Source organism: Condylura cristata, unplaced genomic scaffold (genome assembly GCF_000260355.1).
Source record: "Condylura cristata isolate star-nosed mole 26May11 unplaced genomic scaffold, ConCri1.0 scaffold00009, whole genome shotgun sequence".
In the NCBI taxonomy this organism is placed as follows: domain Eukaryota; kingdom Metazoa; phylum Chordata; class Mammalia; order Eulipotyphla; family Talpidae; genus Condylura; species Condylura cristata.
This window is the reverse complement of record NW_004567110.1, coordinates 49,264,882-49,271,802: the sequence shown is the minus strand read 5'-3', so window position 1 is coordinate 49,271,802 and position 6,921 is coordinate 49,264,882. Positions and strand designations below refer to the sequence as shown.

General features: G+C 36.7%; 1 protein-coding gene across 2 annotated transcripts in view; it reads left to right on the top strand.

Moving 5' to 3' along the window:
• The window catches only part of MTFR1 (mitochondrial fission regulator 1), a 43,112-nt gene that overhangs the window by 3,349 nt on the left and 32,842 nt on the right, over nt 1-6,921 (top strand). The gene's annotated exons all lie outside the window — the stretch shown is intronic.

The window sequence follows — 6,921 nt, the reverse complement described above, 5'->3', positions numbered from 1 at the left end:
AGTACACTGCTGAGGGGAGCAGCGGGCGGGTCAGGAGAGGTCTGCCACGCCATGTGGTCACCACCGGGGCAGGCGGGAATCGAACTCATGCGGAAGTGGCTTCAGCTTCTTGGTGCTGTGCTTTAACCCGCTGCGCCACCAGGGAGGGCCTATTCACCCACTTTTGACTGGCAAATTTAGACCATTTACAGTAAGTTGTTTATTGAGACATAAGTGATCATTGTCATTTATTTTTTGTTTGTCTTTTTTGATGTTTTTCTTGTAAGGCCTATTTCCATTCTTTTATATGGAGTTGGAGCTGTGGCTTCACACAAGTTGCATAATAGTTTATTCTATTTCTGTGAAAAACATGTATTTGGAATTTTGATAGGGTTGCTTTGGATCTGTATGTTACTTTGGGCAGTATGCACATTTTAATTGCAGTAAATTCTTCCAACCCACAAATAGGGACTATATTTATGCTTCTTTGTCTTCAGTTTCTATCCTCAGTATCTTAGTTTACAATGTACTTTTGTTTACATTCTTGGTCTTATTAGTCCTAGACATTTATTCTTTTTGACGCAATTGTAAGCGGGATTGTTTTTCTTAATTTCTCTTTTTTATGTTAAATATTTATTTAGGCATACAAAACTGGGGTACAGGCCAGAGGTGCAGGGGGTGAGAGGATTCACCAGAGACAGAGTGGGGAGCAGAACAGACAGATATACTGAAATACATTGCTGAGGGGAACAGTAGGCGGGTCAGAAATCTGCTATGCCATGTGGTTCACCCCTTGTGGCCAGGGATTGAACTTGTGTTACAGTGGCTTTGATAGCTTCATAGTGTTGTGTTTTAACCCGTAGTACCACCAGGAAGAGCCCAATTTCTCTTTTTTAAAAAGATTTATTTATTTATGCATACAAGAACTGGGGTACAGGTCAGAGGTGCAGGGGGTGAGAGATTTTACCAGAGATAGACTGAGGAGCAGAGCAGGCAGATCTACTGAAATACACTGCTGAGGGGGAGCAGTGGGTGAGTCAGGAAAGGTCTGCCATGTCATATGGGTCACCTCACTGGCCTAGGATCGAACTCATGTTGCAGTGGCTTTAGAGAGCTTCATAGTGGTGTGCTTTAATCCATTGCGCCACCTGGGAGGACCCTCTTAATTTCTCTTTTTATAGTTCACTATAGTGCTCAGAAGTGCAACACATTTTGGCAAATTAGTTTACCTTGCAACTTTGATGAATTTGTTCTTTATTTCTAACAGCATTTTTTGGTAGAATATTTAGTGTTTTCCATATAGTATACCATTTGCAAATAGTAACAGTTTTATTTCTTTCCAATTTAGGTGCTTTTATTTATTCTGCTTAACTGTTAATTTTAACTAGAACTTCTAGTACTATATTGAATAAAAGTGGCAAGAGTGAGCATCATTGCCTTGTATCTAATCTCATTTTTACTTTTTACTGTTGAGTATGGTGTTAACTGGGGGCTCATTACATAAGTCCTTTATTCTTGTACTGATGTGTCTTCCCTCTATGCCTCTTTGTTCAGTGTTTAATAACGAATGGATCTTGAATTTTGTCAAGTGGTTGCTTAAAAAAATACTTATCTATGCATATAAGAGTTGGGGTGTAGGCCAGAGGTGAGGGGTGTGTGTGTTTGGGAGCCGAACAAGCAGACATACTGAAATACATGGCTGAGGGGAGCAGCAGGCAAGAAAGGAGAGGTCGGCTGTGCCATGTGTGTTAGCTCTCTGGCTGGGGATTAAATTCTTGTGGCAATGGCTGCTGTTTGCTTCATAGTGCTGAGACTTCACTTTAACCCTTGCACTACTAGGGAAGTCCAAATGCTTTTTCTTTAAGATGATCATATGGGCCCTCCCTGGTGGCGCAACAGGTTAGGACTCAACACTGCAAGGTAGCCACAGCCACTTCAGTGCAAATTCAATTCCCAGCACCGGAGGTGATCCACATGGCACAGCAGACCTCTCTTGTCTTGCTCGCTGCTCCCCTCAGCAGTATATTTCATCAGTCTGCCTGTTCTGCTCCCCACTCTCCCTCTGGTGAATCCTTTCAGCACCCCCCCCAAACCAACTCTCCCCCCCCCACCTCTGGCTTGTATCCTAGTTCTGTATGCAAAAATAAATAAATCTTAAATTTTTTTTAAAAGGATGATAATATGACTCTCACCCCTCATTTTATTAATGAGGTGTATTTCAATGATTGATTTAAAGTTGTTGAACCTTCTTTGTACCCATAGAGTTCCACTTGACCATGGTATTTGATCCTTTTAATGTACTGATTTGCAAACTAAATATCCATCAATAGGGGGATAATTAAAATAAATTCAGTATAACTATTATAAGTTTAATGTCACTAAAACAAAAAAGATAGTTATACATGGAAGGATTAATATGATGAAACATGAATGGAAAAAAAAGTGCAAACTAGGAGTACTTGGGTTTCCATTTTTCCAAGAAAGAGCTGTCAGTATCCCATTGGGGGAAAAAATCAGTTAGTACTTAGAGTCAGAATGATTGGAAGCCACCCCTCAGACAGCAGCTTTTAAGGAATGCATGCACATACCACTCCTGCCCCAGTCTTGCCCTGTAGCCTAAAGCTCCAGAGCATAGAAACAGATTTTTCACAGAAAGAAGTGAGAATGTAGGAGAAGGAAGTTGTTATATATGCAGTACCCTGTGGAGGTTTTCTGCCGAGAGTTAACCTTTCCAACTGCTACAATCCCTTGGAACTCATGAACACATCTCTCCTGGCCATCAAAGCTAGGTTGATCAGTGGGGATCACCTAAGTGGCAAAAAGAAAAATGGGTGTATCAGATGTAAAAACTGGGGATCAGATATGTAAAAGAGCTCTCCTCAGAGAGGTGTTGGCTCTGAACTGCAGCAAAGAAGAGTATGAAGATACCACTTGTCCTTCTTGGTCTATCGTAAGGATGTTTAATATAAGCCTGTCCCTCAGTCTGCAACTATGAAGATGAATTGTTAGGCCTCTTTTACAAAAAGATTGAACTTTTGGACCTGATGCATCTTGCTGTGTGCCCTGAGGATGGTAGCTGTTTTAAGAACACTCTCTCTGTTGGTTACAGTAATGTAGAATAATCCATACTGGCCATCAGAGTCAAGGATATAGAAGTGATAGCAGACATAAAAGTCAGGATACCAGACAAAAATTCTTTTGCAGGAGGTCTGACATTCTGTATTGTGGTAGAGGGAGCTTACTTATATAATGTATTCTATTGAAATAACCATACAGACAATACAGAAGTTTTTAAGTATAAGAAAAAGGAGAAGGTTCCATCACCAAGACACTCACAAACAGTATTACTCTTTGATGTGTTTCAAATCTTGTGTGTATGTCCATAAAACATTTGACTGCTATTTCTGTGCTTTGTTTTATATTTTTTTAAATGAAATCATATGTATTTTGTTAGTTTGTGACTTTTCATTAATTTTTTACTATGTAAATCATTTTATGCATAACTTTTAGTTTTAATAGACATAAACTAATAATGGGTATATGGAATTTATTTCAACTATTTCTCTACTGATGAACATTTACTTTGCCTCTAAATTTACTCTTTTACAAATAATACGTTAGTAAAATACCCTTACTAGCTTATTTATGATCTATTTTCTTACATGGTGGTTCATTTTCTCCTCATGTAGTCCCCTCATTTGTCCCACCACCACAGCACCCATTAACCATTACCATGGTCCCTTGTGCTCTTCCCTCTCCTGTGTGACCCCTCTCTTTTCCCCTCCCTTGCTGGATGCCTCAGATCTATGGTCAGTTTACAGGCTTTATCTTCCTAAAGCTCTGTTGGCTTCCATGTATTCCTTCTATAAGTGGAAACAGTTTTTTCTTTCTGACTTATTTCACTTAACAATTCCTTTCCTTGCGAGCTTTTAAAGACTAGATTTCTTGGCTCTGAATCAAGGCCAACAGTTTTGCTGAAGCTGTTGGTTTCAAGCAGGAGCCTAAAGAAATGTCTTTCTATGGTCTGTTGGCCATTTCAGACCTTTGGAAATGTAATGGTCAATTCATTAGAAAGAAACATCTGAGTGTGGGGGTGGAGATTAAAGTCTTATTTACAAAAGTTTATTTTACTAATTTTGCTACTAAGGCAGTTTTTTATAGAAAATAGATAAAAGCCAGTAATTGTTACAGATTGACCAAAATCACCTTTATAGTGAGTTTTTATCACTTTGCTGGGCCTAAGAACAATACTTAAGATCAGTGAAAAATCTTGACTGCAAATAGTGTGTTTATTTTGAGTGAAGTGTTGGAACAAATGTCTTCAAAAGTTGGTTTTGAAATTGGTCCCTGAATACTTAATTCATTTGTATAAGACTGCTTGCATTAAATGTTACGCTAAGAAGAAAATACCATGTTATTCAGTGTGGGCAGTATTTCAGACATCCTTGTGTAAAAATGGCAGGCCTTTGGTGCAAGTTGAAATATAAGACTACTTCTAATGTCTGTTACACTATACAGAAAAGTTGATATCTAAAATTGTTATAAAAATGATCTTCATAAATTTCGTCTCATATCTAGAACCTAATTAATTTGAGATTTTCCTTTTTAGTTTGTGTCCTTAGACTTCCTATAAGTAATTTTTTTGATGACAGATGGGTCTCGATTTAGTCATTTGTGAACTGAAAAAAGTGACACATGTCACATTGTGCTAGACACTGTGACTACTGCAGGATATTTAATTTGCATGAACAATACAGAGTTGGGTTTTTTTTTTTTTGTCTTTTTCTTATGTATACAGAGCTGGGGTGCAGGTCAGAGGTGCAGGGGCAGTGAGAGGATTCACCAGAGACAGAACAGACAAACTGACAAAGTGTACTACTAAGGGGAGCAGCAGGCTAGACAGGAGAGGTCTGCCGCACCATGTGGATCACCTCGGGGCTGGGCATCGAACTCACACTGAAGCAGCTGCATCTAGCTTGCAGTGCTGTGCTTTAACCTGCTGCGCCACCAGAGAGGACCCATAATACAGAGTATTAACTGAAATATTGCCAGGAAATTGCACCCGTAGGTCAAATCTATATCATTGTTTTATGGTATTGTAAAATATTCTGGCATAAATTTTCAACTGCATTCACAGGAAGAAGAGTACTGGTCACTAGACTTCCAATTTTAATTTTAATTTCCAGAGGTAGAGTAGGGCATTGACATAGAATTGATAACTTTTGACATAGAATTGATAACTTTGTATTGTGACAAGTAATGACATTTAATAAAAAATTATTTTTCTTTAATTTACTACATTCATTTACTACTCTCCCTATATCTTAAAAAATACTTTTGCACCATAAAAGGACATTCTCTCAAAAAAAAAAAAAAAAGGATAGTGACTTCAAATAGAATGTTTTTTGATTTTGTGTCATGGTCCTTTTTTTCCTTCTGCATCACTGTTTGGCACCTGAATGTAGACTGTCATTTGGGGCTATGTTGATACCATTTACCTAGTCTCTTAGAACAGGAAAGTTTTTCCTAATAACTTAGCCAACTGAATGATGAATTTTCTATTAATCTTAGACTCCTGCTTACCCTGATATAGTCACACTCCTCTCTCATAATGTAAAAATAAGTGACTATTTCCTTTATTAGTTCCAAAACACCTTATAAAGTTTTAAACTTAATGACAACTCTTTTATTCCTTCTAATAGGGTTTTTGTGCAACTAGTGTTAATAACTTTTCCATTCTTATAACTGAAAACATTCTGTATTATTTGAAAGCAGTATTGTTTTATATATATATATTTTTTGGTTGATACAAACCTTAATTGGCTTAACTATGTATTTATTGATTAAAAACCTTAATTGGTCCAACTGTGTGTATACTATTAGGTATTTCCACAATACTTTTGCAGGGAAAAGAAAGTCTCTTCTCAAAGTTTATCTTATTTATATAGTCCTCATTTTCTTTCCAGTTGCCCTGACAACCACTTCTCCCCCTTAAATAGTATTTTTTACAAAGTATGTTAGGGTAGACTAGACTAAGCTATGTCTATACTATCATAACGTAACTGAGAGTGGTCACATATAGAAAGAAAAATATATATATTGTATAGAAAAGAGTGCAGCCTGATTCGTAGCCACCTTTTTATTTTGAAATATAACCCATGCAAAGTTTAACACAAAAAAAAATATACAAACATGAATATACAGTTCAATAATTTATCACAAAGCGAAAGCAAATGTGGAATGACTGTCCAGGTTAAAAAGTAGAAAGTTGTCCCTCACTTTGAAATCTGCTTTGTCTCCCATCTAATTATTATCCATCTCCATCCAAAGAGATTGGACGTTACTGTAACTTCTTACACTATATCTTGATTTTCATTTTTGTGACTTTCCTAATGCCAGTGGGATCTATAGTGATAAGCCCTCTTTTTTCATTCCCAGTACTGTAATATGCGTCTTTTCTCTCCTTAAAATCTCACTACACAGCAATCCTTTTTATTAGTTTTGCAATGAACCAACTGTTGGCTGATTATATTTCTCTGTTTTTAAAGTTCTCTGATGCTTATATAGATGGTTTTTATATTTCATTCAGCTAGTTTACTTATTCTCAGTGGGAGGGAGGTTTTTCTGAAATCACCCTGTTCACTTAATGGAAGCAAAAGTTCCTCTTAGATTTCTTTTATAATTGATATAGTGTAGAACAGGTATGACTTTGCATTTAGGTGTTTTTAACATTACAAAACTTTTGTTTTTAACTATGGATTTAGTTTATATCTAGCTAACATACAAGAATTTTTTTTAAGAATTAATTTTTTATTGAGGTAACATTAGTTTTCTTAGTTTTCTGGTTGATGGTGGGATGAGCTTTATATCAGAATGCAGTTAAATATATCAAAATACACTTGTACTTAGCTTTTTTTTTTTCCCCTATTTTTTTTTTATTTT